Source organism: Halichoerus grypus, chromosome 5 (genome assembly GCF_964656455.1).
Source record: "Halichoerus grypus chromosome 5, mHalGry1.hap1.1, whole genome shotgun sequence".
In the NCBI taxonomy this organism is placed as follows: Eukaryota; Metazoa; Chordata; class Mammalia; order Carnivora; family Phocidae; genus Halichoerus; species Halichoerus grypus.
Window position 1 is genome coordinate 62,125,151 of NC_135716.1, and position 11,884 is coordinate 62,137,034.

The 11,884-nt window shown below is 34.2% G+C and overlaps 1 non-coding gene across 1 annotated transcript; it reads right to left on the minus strand.

The window, feature by feature from the left end:
* Positions 1 to 6,809: 6,809 nt before the first annotated feature.
* On the minus strand, positions 6,810 to 6,914 carry LOC118546634 (U6 spliceosomal RNA). Its single transcript, XR_004922695.1, has one exon. It is a non-coding gene; the product is annotated as a U6 spliceosomal RNA (small nuclear RNA).
* Positions 6,915 to 11,884: the final 4,970 nt, after the last annotated feature.

The window sequence follows — 11,884 nt, forward strand, 5'->3', positions numbered from 1 at the left end:
GACAGCACAAATATAGTTCAATCCTTGATACCGAAAGACAAATTAAAATTCATTTTTAAAAAATTATGGGTACCTTCTGGAGAAAAATATACACATACACATAGTTTTAAACCCATGAGATGACAAAAGGAATAAAATAAATTAAATAATCAAAAACTACCAATAGGAAAATGAAATTTATATATAGTAAATATAAAACAAGCAGAGAAATGTCCAGGAAGAGTCAAACATATCAATAAACATAATAAATTGAATGAATTAAATCCTCCTATAAAAAGGCACGCATTTTAAAAATCCAATTTAAAAAATCAGTTACATTTCTTTCATTACTAGATACACATAACAGATGAATTACCCAAAATGAATGGACAAAATAAACCTATTAATACCTGCAGTGGTGGTAGTAATAACTCATTAAATAAGTTTCTGAATGAAAAGCATTCAGTTGGACTGAGCATGATAACTCAGTGTTAAAAGATGAAATTTATCAAGAAGTTATAACAGTGATGTGTGTTTATGCTCTAAATAATATGAAATTAAAATTTATAAGAGCGCCTGCGTGGCTCAATGGGTTAAGTGCTGGACTCTTGCTTTCAGCTCAGGTCATGATCTCGGGGCTGTGAGATCCAGCGTGGAGCCTGCTTAAGATTCTCTTTCCCCCTCTGCTGCTCCTCCCCCCCCCCGCCCCCCCCGGCTGCACATTTGTGCGCTCTCTCTCTAAAAATAAATAAATAAATAAATAAATAAATAAATAAATAAAATTTGTAAAGCAAAACCGTTAGATGTAAGAAGAAACTCACAAAACCACAGTATAGTGGCTTATAACTCTAATGATGACTGTACCACCGATTTTCAGCAGTTTATAATTAATCGTTCCTCTTCTGTGAGTACTGTGCTATTTTTCGCAGGCTGCTTTCAGAATTTTTCAGTCTTCTGTTTCTTTCTTTTTTTTTTAAAGATTTTATTTATTTATGAGAGAGAGAGCGAGGGAGCCCAAACAGGGGGAGGGGCAGAGGGACAAGCAGACTCGCTGCTGAGCAAGGACCCCAACACTGGGCTACATCCCAGGACCCTGGGATCATGACCTGAGCCGAAGACAGACACTCAACGACTGAGCCACCCACGCGTCCCTCTGTCTTCTGTTTTCCCTTTTGTTTACTCCGTTAGGATTTGGTGTGCTCCTTCCTCCTCAAACAAAAAAATTCTTAATTAGAATATGCTTTAGAATTTCAGACTTGATTTCCCCGTAGGTGTAGAAATTCTTGTTCTTAGCACTGAATATTTTTGGTATTGCATTCTTGCTCTTCTGTGGGACTGCAACTGCACATACTGTTAGACTCTATCATACATCCTGCTTGGCTCTTACCTGCTTTTCTCTTTAATCTTTTCTTTTCCTCTATAAACTGGAGTCTGGCTGATTTATTCTAATCTATTTTTTCAATGTACTCATACTCTTTTTTTTCTAAATTAATAGTTTTGGAATTTTATTTTTTCTAGTTTTATTAAGATATAACTGAATGTAACAAGGTATAAAATTAAACTACAATGTAATCATTTGATATATGTGTATATTGTGAAAAGATTATGTCAGTGTTGTTAGCATCCACTACATCATGTATTTACAATTATTTCTTCCTGCAATGAGAACTTTTAAGATCTACTCTTTTAGCAACTTTCAGATATAAAATGCGATGTTGTTAACTATAGTCACTATGCTGTACATTACATGCCCAGAACTTATTTATTTTATAAGTGGCAGTTTGTACGTTTTGACCCCCAGCCCCCATCGCCTGCCTCTAGCAACCACCAAACTGTTCTCTGTTTTTGAGTTCAGTTTTTTTAGATTCCATATATAGGTGAGATTATACAGTATTTGTTTTTCTCTGACTTATATATGTGTATATATATATGTATATATATATAAGTGTATGTATATATTTGTATATCTTCTTTGCAAAAATGTCTATCAGCTCCTCTGCCCATTTAAAAATATTTTTTTGCACTATTGAGTTATATGGGTTCTATACATATTTTGGATATTAACCCCTTATCAGATATATGATTTGCAAATATCTTCTGCCATTCTATAGGTTGCCTTTTGATTTTGTTGATGGTTTCCTTTGCTGTGCAGAAGCATTTTAATTTGAAGTGGTCTTACTTGTTAATTTTTGGTTTTGATGTCTTTGCTTTTGGTGACAAATCCAAAAGCCTATTGCTAAGACCAATGTCAAGGAGCTTAACCCCCAGGTTTTTTTCTAGAAGTTTTATGGCTTCAGATTTTATATTCAAATCTTTAATCCATTTTGAGTTGATTTTTGTGCAGTTTCATTCTTTGACATGTGCCTGTCCAGTTTTCCCAACACCATTTGTTGAAGACACAGTTCTTTCCCCATTATACATTCTTGACTCCCTTGTCGTAAATTAATTGACCATGTTTGCATGGGTTTATTTCTGGGATCTCTATTCTGTTCCTTTGATCTCTGTGTTTGTTTGTATGGCAGTATCATACTGTTTTGATATAGCTTTATAGGGAGACACAGAAAGAGGAAATAACTCTCATGAATAATAAGAGAGGAAACCTGGGTTTGAAATCAGGAGGTGTGATGCCTCCAGCTTTGTTCTTCTTTCTCAAGATTGCTTTGGATATTTCAGGGTCCTTTGTGGCTCCATACCAAATTTAGGATTGTTTAGTCTATTTCTATGAAAAATGCCATTGGAATTTTGGTAGAGATTGCAATGAGTCTGTAGATTGCTTTGGGTAGTATGGACATTTTAACAACATTAATTCTAATCCATGAGTGTGAAATGTCTTTTGTTTTCTATTTATGTTTTCTTCAATTTCTTTTATCACTATCTTGCGGTTTTTAACATACAGATATGTTACCTCCTTGGTTAAACTTATTCCTAAGTATTTAATTCTTTTTGATGCAATTGTAGATGAGATTGCTCTCTTAATTTCTCTTTGTTGACTCATAGAAACACAACTGATTTCTGTATATTGATTTTAAATCCTGTGACCTTTCTGAATTCATTAACTAGTTCTAATAGGTTTTTTTTGTAGAGTCTTTAGGGTTTTCTACATGTAATATCATGTCATCTGCAAATAGTGACAATTTTCTTCGCCCTTTCTAATTTGTATGCGTTTTATTTACTTTTTCTGTCTAATTGCTCTGGCTAGCACTTCTAGTAGTATATAAAAGTGATAAGAATGAGCATTCTTGTATCTTTCCTGATCTTAAAAGAAAAGCTCTTAGCTTTTCACTGTTGAGTATAATGTTAGCTGTGCGTTTGTCATGTATGGCCTTTATTATGTTGAGGCACATTCCCACTATTCCTAGTTTGCAGAGAGTTATTATGAATGCATGTTGAATTTTGTCAAATGTTTTTTCTGTGTCTATTGAAATGATCATGACTTTTATCCTTCATTTTGTTAATGTGATCTATGACATCGATTGATTAGCAGATGTTGAACCATCCTTGAATCCTAGGGATAAATCCCACTTGATCCTGCTGTAGGATTCTTTTAATGTATTGTTGAATTCAGTTTGCTAATATTTTGTTGAAGATTTTTGCATCTGTGTTCCTTTGGGATACTGTCCTGTAATTTTCTTTTCTGATAGGATGTATTTGGGAACACATTGAACATCTTATGAAATGGGCTGGGGTTCTCCATTTGGAGATGGCAAAAGGCAGGAAAAAAATGTATGCTAATTTGGTCAAATTTAAAACTTTTCTTTAAACCAAATAACAGCTGATAATTTTGCTTTTCAGAACTAGAGTTCAGAATAATTGTTTGGTTTTATTAGTGTGTAGTTAGGTCCAGCCAGTGTTTCCATTTCAACTGAACAAGTGTTTTTAATTTAGTGTGTGATTTGGGGTACTTCAGAGCTCTTGGAGCCATCTAAATTACTAACTGTTCATCTATTCCACATGACTTGATTCTATAAAACTAATTATATCTATCCACATACATACTCAGCTAGAATTTGCCTCTATTAGATACAATGTTGAAAATGATCCGAAAGTTTGTTTGGCTTCTGTATCTCCCAGTGCTGGACTAGGCAAGCTGAAAGAAAGTGATTTATTTTCTAATAGGCCTGTTACTTGGATGTGGAAATAGGCCATCTTATTTTTTCATTTTTTCCCAGACATTATTTTCTTTTTTATGACTATTAGGTTCTTTCTCTTTGCTTAGCTGTTGAGTATAGGAAGTAGGTCAGTGCTTCGTTTTCAAAAGGACAAAAGAAAAGAAAAAGAAGCTGTCTTTAATTTGACATCACAGTGCTTAATATGGTCCTATTTGCATGCTCACTCTTTAATAGACTGTTTACTATAAAAAAATGTGGGAAAACATAATCCTAAGTCAAGCACGAAGACTTAAAGAGCAAACTATAACAAGGCAAGATATAGAATCATTCATTTTGTTCACAGCTAGAAAACCCTTGGGGAAGGCAGAATGAGCTGTAGTTTTGCATGGGCTGTGGGGCCAGTGGCTTGGTGCAAATTCAGGTTTCCTCTCTTATTATTCATGAGAGTTATTTCCTCTTTCTGTGTCTCAGCCTTCCTCATTCACATAGTGAAGTTCATATTAGGGGTGACCTTGTAGAGCTCTCGTGCCTGACCCAAAGCAAGTTCTCAGGGAATATTCGCTATTGCTGTGGACTTCAAGCCCTCAACTTTCAGATGAGGAAACTGATCTAGAGGGATAAACAAATTTGGCAAAGCTAGGACTACAGTTCTCGTTCTCTGATTTTCATCCACCCAAGAAGGTTGCTAAAGAGTGTTAGGACAAATCCTTTCCATTGAAGAAAATAAATTCTGCTTTTACTTAGGAGAGAATTGTCTGATCTATAAAGTAACATGGAGCATGTCTAATTCGGAGGCATCTGGGAATCTACAATAGACAAATATTTGAAAATGAAAGATTTTTTTGCACATACATATTTCTGTTTGGCAAGTAAAAAAATCAAAGTGAATATCTGCTTATGTTGATCATATAGATTACACATAAGAGCCTAAAGTATGCATTGCAAAAAGAAGAAACTTTTATGTCTCCTGACACTACTCCATATACTATGCTACTTCTGGCAACAAAGTATCAGGTTCTAGATAAACAATTCCACCCAGACTTTTGGGACAATGGTATTTAATATCATTTTAATTTTTTTCACCCTAAGCAATGCATTATGAAATATGGTTTAGAGTTTAAACTGAGATAAACCTTTTAATGAGTAGGACACAAAAAAACGATGTCAGACTATATATATAGATATATAGTCATTTTTTTAATTTGGAAAATAAAGACAGAGATAGTTCTTCATGTTCAGTAAGCATGTGTAGACCATTCTTTCTATATACATCATCATTTCTTTAAGAAACCAGAGCATGCTACATGAATAGACCTTCCCATAGGGCCTCAATTTTAATTTTCCAGAGTTTGGGGAAACAATATCCATCAAGTTCCTTCAACTGTTGAGAATAATGCTGTTTTTGTCACACACAAGGTCTATTTTGAGCTCAAATGTACACACTGACTTTAGACTATAGGCTTGCAGACCTGTCAGCACAATGCCCCATTACAAATTGTCCCTTTAGCAAGATGACTTCATTTTAGCAGCCTGTTCTGGTTTCTACATCCTTCCAGGTTTCACAGTTCAGTGCAGTCAAACAAGGTGATGGCATTTTTAAGGCTCTAGATTTTATTGGTCTACGAATAAAGGTAGGTGGCCAGGTATTATTTCAGGGTTTCAGTTGGCAATCTGGGACTAAATTTAAGCACACTGAGACTAAGAAGGTTGTGATTTTTTTTTAATACTGGAAACATAAATAGTGGCATTTATGGAAATGGCTACTATAACAGGAAGTGATTTCATATATCATTAGCTGAAATAAGATTATGGGAATGTCTAACTTTAATCTGAATGATCATTAAAACTTGGTACATACTATTTCTCAAGAAGAGTTGATTAGAATCCAACCAACCTCTATTTACATTTTGAGCCTTCTACTTATTGGATGTTAATAAAAACCCTATACTTTAATTATTTCACCTATTACTCACACATTTCTAATTTCCTACTGAGACATAATCTTATGTCTGGAACAGACACATATATGGCCCATAAACAGTCATGCCTACCTATTCTTTAGGTTATATGTATTTTTACCCAGGAATAAATTTTGCTCCAAAATGGACCATGCCCGCACGGGAGGAGAGTCAGATAAAGATGACAGTAATTGAGAAAAGCTAATGAAGAGACAGCTGGCATCCTAAGACATTAAAGGAATTCTCAGGCCCTAGTAGGAGTGCGTGACCAAAGAACAAACTTCAGGTTATAAAATAAATGAGTCATGGCGTTGTAATGTACAGCATAGGGAATATAGTCAACAATATCATAATAATTTTATATGGTGACAGATGGTAACTAGACTTATCATGGGAATGATTTTGTAATGTGTAAAAATGCCGAATAAATATGATGTACACCTGTAACTAATAGAGAATTTTATTTCAATTGTACTTCAATAAAAAAATCACTTAGGTTTTTAAATCTTTAATTTCCTCCCTTAAAATAGCAGCACCTAGTAGCATGTACTCATAGGGTGGTGAGTACGAAACGAGACAATGCATGCCAAGAGCTTAACGAAAAACAACAAAGATTGATCTGTTCTTCCTCTGTGACAAATACTCTGCCAAGTCCTTTCTGAATGTGCTATGCATTTTGCAAAAAAATATATAAGTAAAAGAAATAATTAAATGTGTAATGTCTACATATATCATATACATAATTTGAAAAGTATATGACTAACTAAATATGGACTGTTTCATGAATTTACGTGTCATCATCACACAGGGGCCACGTGAACCTTCTCTGTACCGTTCCAATTTTAGTTTATGTTCTGCCGGAGCCAACACGACCACGTGTAACTAAAAACTAAAGAAATGAATGTACAGGACTTGCTATTTTGTTTATTGTTCTCGGCTTTCCCTCAGTGATTTTATAATTCGCAGGTTAACTTTAATAATTAAACTTTCTTGCCTACTACTTTGTATAATTCTCTCCTTAGTTCACTGGATTCAGGGGCACACATTCTGTATGGGAATGCATTCTCAAAAGCAGAACTGGCCCAAAGTATCTAGTGGGAAGCCATTCTTTCTTATATCCAGTTTTGTCCTATGAGGGTATGCAGCTGTCCAAGTTTTGCTTTTGTTTCACAGATCATTTAGAACAATTCAAAACCAACAAAATACCAACAGTTTTAAAAGCAGGCTATTAGTAATGAAAAATCAAACTACCTGCAGTGAAAAACAAGCTCATTCTCAATGAGTCAACAAGAAAGAAATTTTGGACATTTCACAACTTTGCTTTGATAATTGAAAAATACAGCAGAATAAGAGTCCAGGTAAGTTTTTTTTTTTTTTTAAATAGAAATTTTAGGGCATTAAGCCCAATAGATAGGAGAACCACGGGCTCCAAATATTCTTAAGATGTTGGCATTCATTTAAAATATGGTTAATTCAGAAGACATTTATTGGCACAATAAACATTGATGTTCTCTAGGGTCCTGGTTATTCTTTTTTTTTTTTAGAAGATTTTATTTATTTATTTGAGAGAGAGAGCACAGGGGGTGAGTGAGAGGTAGAAGCAGACTCCCTGCTGAGCAGAGAGCCCGATGTGGGGTTCGATCCCAGGACCCTGGGATCATGACCTGAGCTGAAGGCAGACGCTTAACTGACTGAGCCACCCAGGCTCCTCTTTGGTTATTCTTATTCTAAACCTACTTATAGGCTAATAGGGCCTGATTTCTTGGTTTTATAAGTAATTCATAAATCTCTAATCTCAATTTTTCACCTCCAGTTCAGTTTTTCTTCTGTGCTTTGTATCTAATACCCTACTCTATCAGTTCCACTCTTTTTAAGGAAGAAGTTTTTTGGATTTCATAATTACCACTAAGAATCAGAAATCTTGCCATTTAAATCTTTCCTAGGTGGCAGAAGAGACATTTGATTAGAAATAATTTGTTTTTAAGGTTTAAGTCTAAATGAAGACTAGCTTTCTCTTTTTTGTTTAGTTAGAAAAACACAAAATAGAGAATAACCCAATATTTTGTTGTATTTTCACTTTCGTTGGAAATAAAGTAATCCTAATTTCAAATAACAAATAAATCCTAGCACAATTAAATTATATTATGACACTAAATTTGTAGAACCGTAGAGTAAAACTAATATGGAGGAAGTTGTCAATAGAGGTTCTGTTTTAGATTCTTATTTTTCTGGATAATATCTATAGGTAAGCAGTGACTACTTATGTTAGTAAATTCAATATTTAATTCATTTGGCTAACATATTGTGTGAACCAATAGGGGATAATTTGTTGAATAAATAATTCGATAAACAAATGCTTAATGTGAAATGGTAGGGACACAGAGATAAATAAATAGTATAATTTAAGAAAGAGCAAGGTTATAACATCATACAATTACTGTTTTAACCTTGACCCTAAGGTTGATCTTTTCTTTAATCTGGCCTTCTCTTCCCTATCCTCTTCCTGGAAACAGAAACCCAATTTGAGGACTCTGAAGCCTTAGAAGAGGATAGAACCACTCTACAAAAACTGCTTGGTTCTTAGGATGTCTGAGTGGAGTAGTGTTTCCTGGGGGACCCGCGGTGAACTGTGAGGTGAATGAGAAAGAAACATTCATCATAATAAACCACTGGGATATTGGGTGGGCTGGATGCTACATCCATCCTATCTTGGCTCATACAATTACCTCAAAGGGTTGAGGTTAAGAGTAAAAAAAAGATAATATTTAATGCACCAGCAGAGGTGCTCATGTAGTGAAAATACTATATCCAAAAATTCCCTTTACTTTATTTTCTGTAAAAGAAAAGAAAGTTCTTTTCTTTCTGCTGTATCTTAGTGACAGCATCTGTAAATCTGAAGTATATTGGACAATTTTTACTTATTATAATAAATAGCATTATTTACTTTGTGCCAGACAAAGTACCAAGCATGAATGGACGGTTACTTCTCTAACATCATGAAAAGATAACTGTCATCCTCTCCTTTTTATTAATGAAGAAATGGGACATGTACTATAGGAAAAAGTACATGCAATAGTTATTAAAATAAACACCACTGAAGACAACCAAAAATATGATTATAGTTTATTAGAACAATATAAATTACCCAATTAGTTAGAGAAATGCTTCTCTGAAATGATTCAACTCAAATCAGTCTTTAGACCTAAAAGTCACAGTAAATCAGTCTCTCATGTGTAATTATAATGAAAAAGTAATTCATTTCCTTAATGACCAAACTTGGGGAAAACATAAAATACCATGTCAACAAATATAAATAAAAAAATTAGAAATGTATCAAGTGAGATACTATATGGAAAGCGCTTTTATTGGGAAGTATGTAATGAAATCAGCAAAATATACTTTAGGAATCAACCTAGTTTCTCCTCACTAACGGAGTTGTAAAATTTGAATTCTTTCTTGTGAAGTCTCTTACAAAAATGAGGTACTATCAAGTAAGGAATGATACTGCTTGTTAGAAAAGAAACTCCCCTTTAATAAACTTATTTATCAAATGTCAAGAATAATAGGTCCAACTTTATTAATTTTAATTTTTGTAAAGATTTATTTATTTGAGGGAGAGAGAGATCAGAGGGATGGGTAGGAGAGGGAGAGAGAGTTTCAAGCAGACTCCCCGCTGAGGATGGAGTCCCACGTGAGGCTTGATCTCATGACCCTGAGATCACGACCTGAGCAGAAACCAGAGTGGGACACTTAACTGACTGCGTCACCCAGGTGCCCCTATTAATTTTAATTTTTAAAAAATATGAAAGACAATAAGTTACAGTAAAAGGCTTCACTCTGTAGTATTCTCAAGCATAAACACAATTAGAAAAGAACCTATAACAGGCTTTCATTTGAATTTTATTTGTTTAAAGACATATACTATGCTAATTATGTTAATGCTATTCTTGGGAGCTGGTTAAAAGGCTGTTTTTTTCTTTTCTTCCCCTGTTACTATTTTTTAAAAAAAGTAAGGATATTGGAAAGAGGCCATAGAAAGTCAGGCAATACAGTTTTTTTCTAAATATTTGTCTTTAAGTTCTAGATCAATAAATTTATTCTGTCAAGCATTTTAAAAAGAGTTTTTATTTTTATAAATTTTAAGTGTATCAGTAATAAATATTGAATAACTTCCAATTGCAAAACATACGTGTTTTATAGTAATTTATTCACTCACCCATCCATTCATTCATTCAAAAAAAAATGTTATTTAATACCTACTGCTAGGTGCTAGATATTGTCTGGTCACTGATATAATGAGTCAGGGAGATGTTTAGAAACAGATTATTTGGGCATCTGGGTGGCTCAGTCGGTTAAGCATCTGCCTTCAGCTCAGGTCATGATCTCAGGATCTTAGGATCGAGTCTCGCGTCGGGCTCCCGGCTCACTGGAGAGTCTGCTTCTCCCTCTTCCTCTGCTCCTCCCCTCCCGCTCCTGCTCTCTCTCTCTGTCTCTCTCTCTCTCAAATAAATAAATAAAATCTTAAAAAAAAGAAACATTATTTACTAGTGTTCAATGACTAACAATATAATTGTACATTATTATCTGACTATATATCAAATGTATTTGATGTAATTTTTTAATGTAATATTTTTAAAGGGAAGAAGGCATCTCTCCAGTTTCTTCAATGTCGATTCCTTGTTTGCATACTTTATGAAGGTACTATGTGCTTTCAAACATTCTTTGCCAGACTAGAGAAATTATATATTGGGAAATATTGAATATCATGTTTAAAAAAATACAAGTGTGAATTTTTACTGTACTTAAAGTCTAACATTTAGCTGATTTTAAAAATAAAATAACAATGACAACAATAATAACAAAACTGAGGTCTGTCTGAACTAAAACCAGAACTATATGTACGTATGTATTTAAAACATTAAGGATGATGCTCCACATTGTATGTCATCAGGGAAATGTAAATTGAAACACCAGTGAGATATCACCACGCACCCATTAGAACGGCCAAATCTGGGACCCTGACAACAGTATATGCCGGTGAGTAGAGCAACAGGAACTCTCATTTATTGCTAGTGGCAATGCAAAATGGTACAACCACTTTGGAAGACACTTTGACAGTTTCTTACAAAACTAAATGTACTGTTATCAGATGATCCAGCAATCGCACTTCTTGATATTTACCCAGATAAGATGAATATTTATATCCACACGAAAACCTGCACTTGGGTGTTCATACAGATTTATTTCTAATTGCCAGAAGTTGGAAGCAACCATGATGTCTTTTAGTAAGTGGATAAACTGTGGTACATCCAGAAAATGGAATGTTTTCAGCTCTAAAAAGAAATGAGCTATAAAGCCACGAAAGGACATGGAGGAGCCTTAAAGCATATTACTAAACAAAAGAAGCCAATCTGAAAAGGGTACATAGTGTATGATTCCAATTATATGACATTCTGGAAAAGGTAAAACTATGGATACAATAAAAAGATTGGTGGTTGCCAGGGGTGGGACTGAGGGGAGTGATAAGTGGGCAGAGCACAGAGGATTTTGGGGGCAGTGAAAATACTCTTTGTGATATTAAAATGATGAAAGAATGTCATGATACATTTGTCCAAACACTAAAATGTATAATACCAAGGGTGAAATGTACAGTAAACTATGGACTTTTGTTAATTATGATGTGTCAATATTGGTTCATCCGTGGTAACAATTGTACCATCCTGGCAAATGGTACTGATAATGGGGGAGACTATGGATGTAACAATATGCGTGTGTGAAGTCTCTGTATATTCCTTTCAATTTTTTTGTGAACTAAGACTGCTTTTTTTTTTTTAAGTA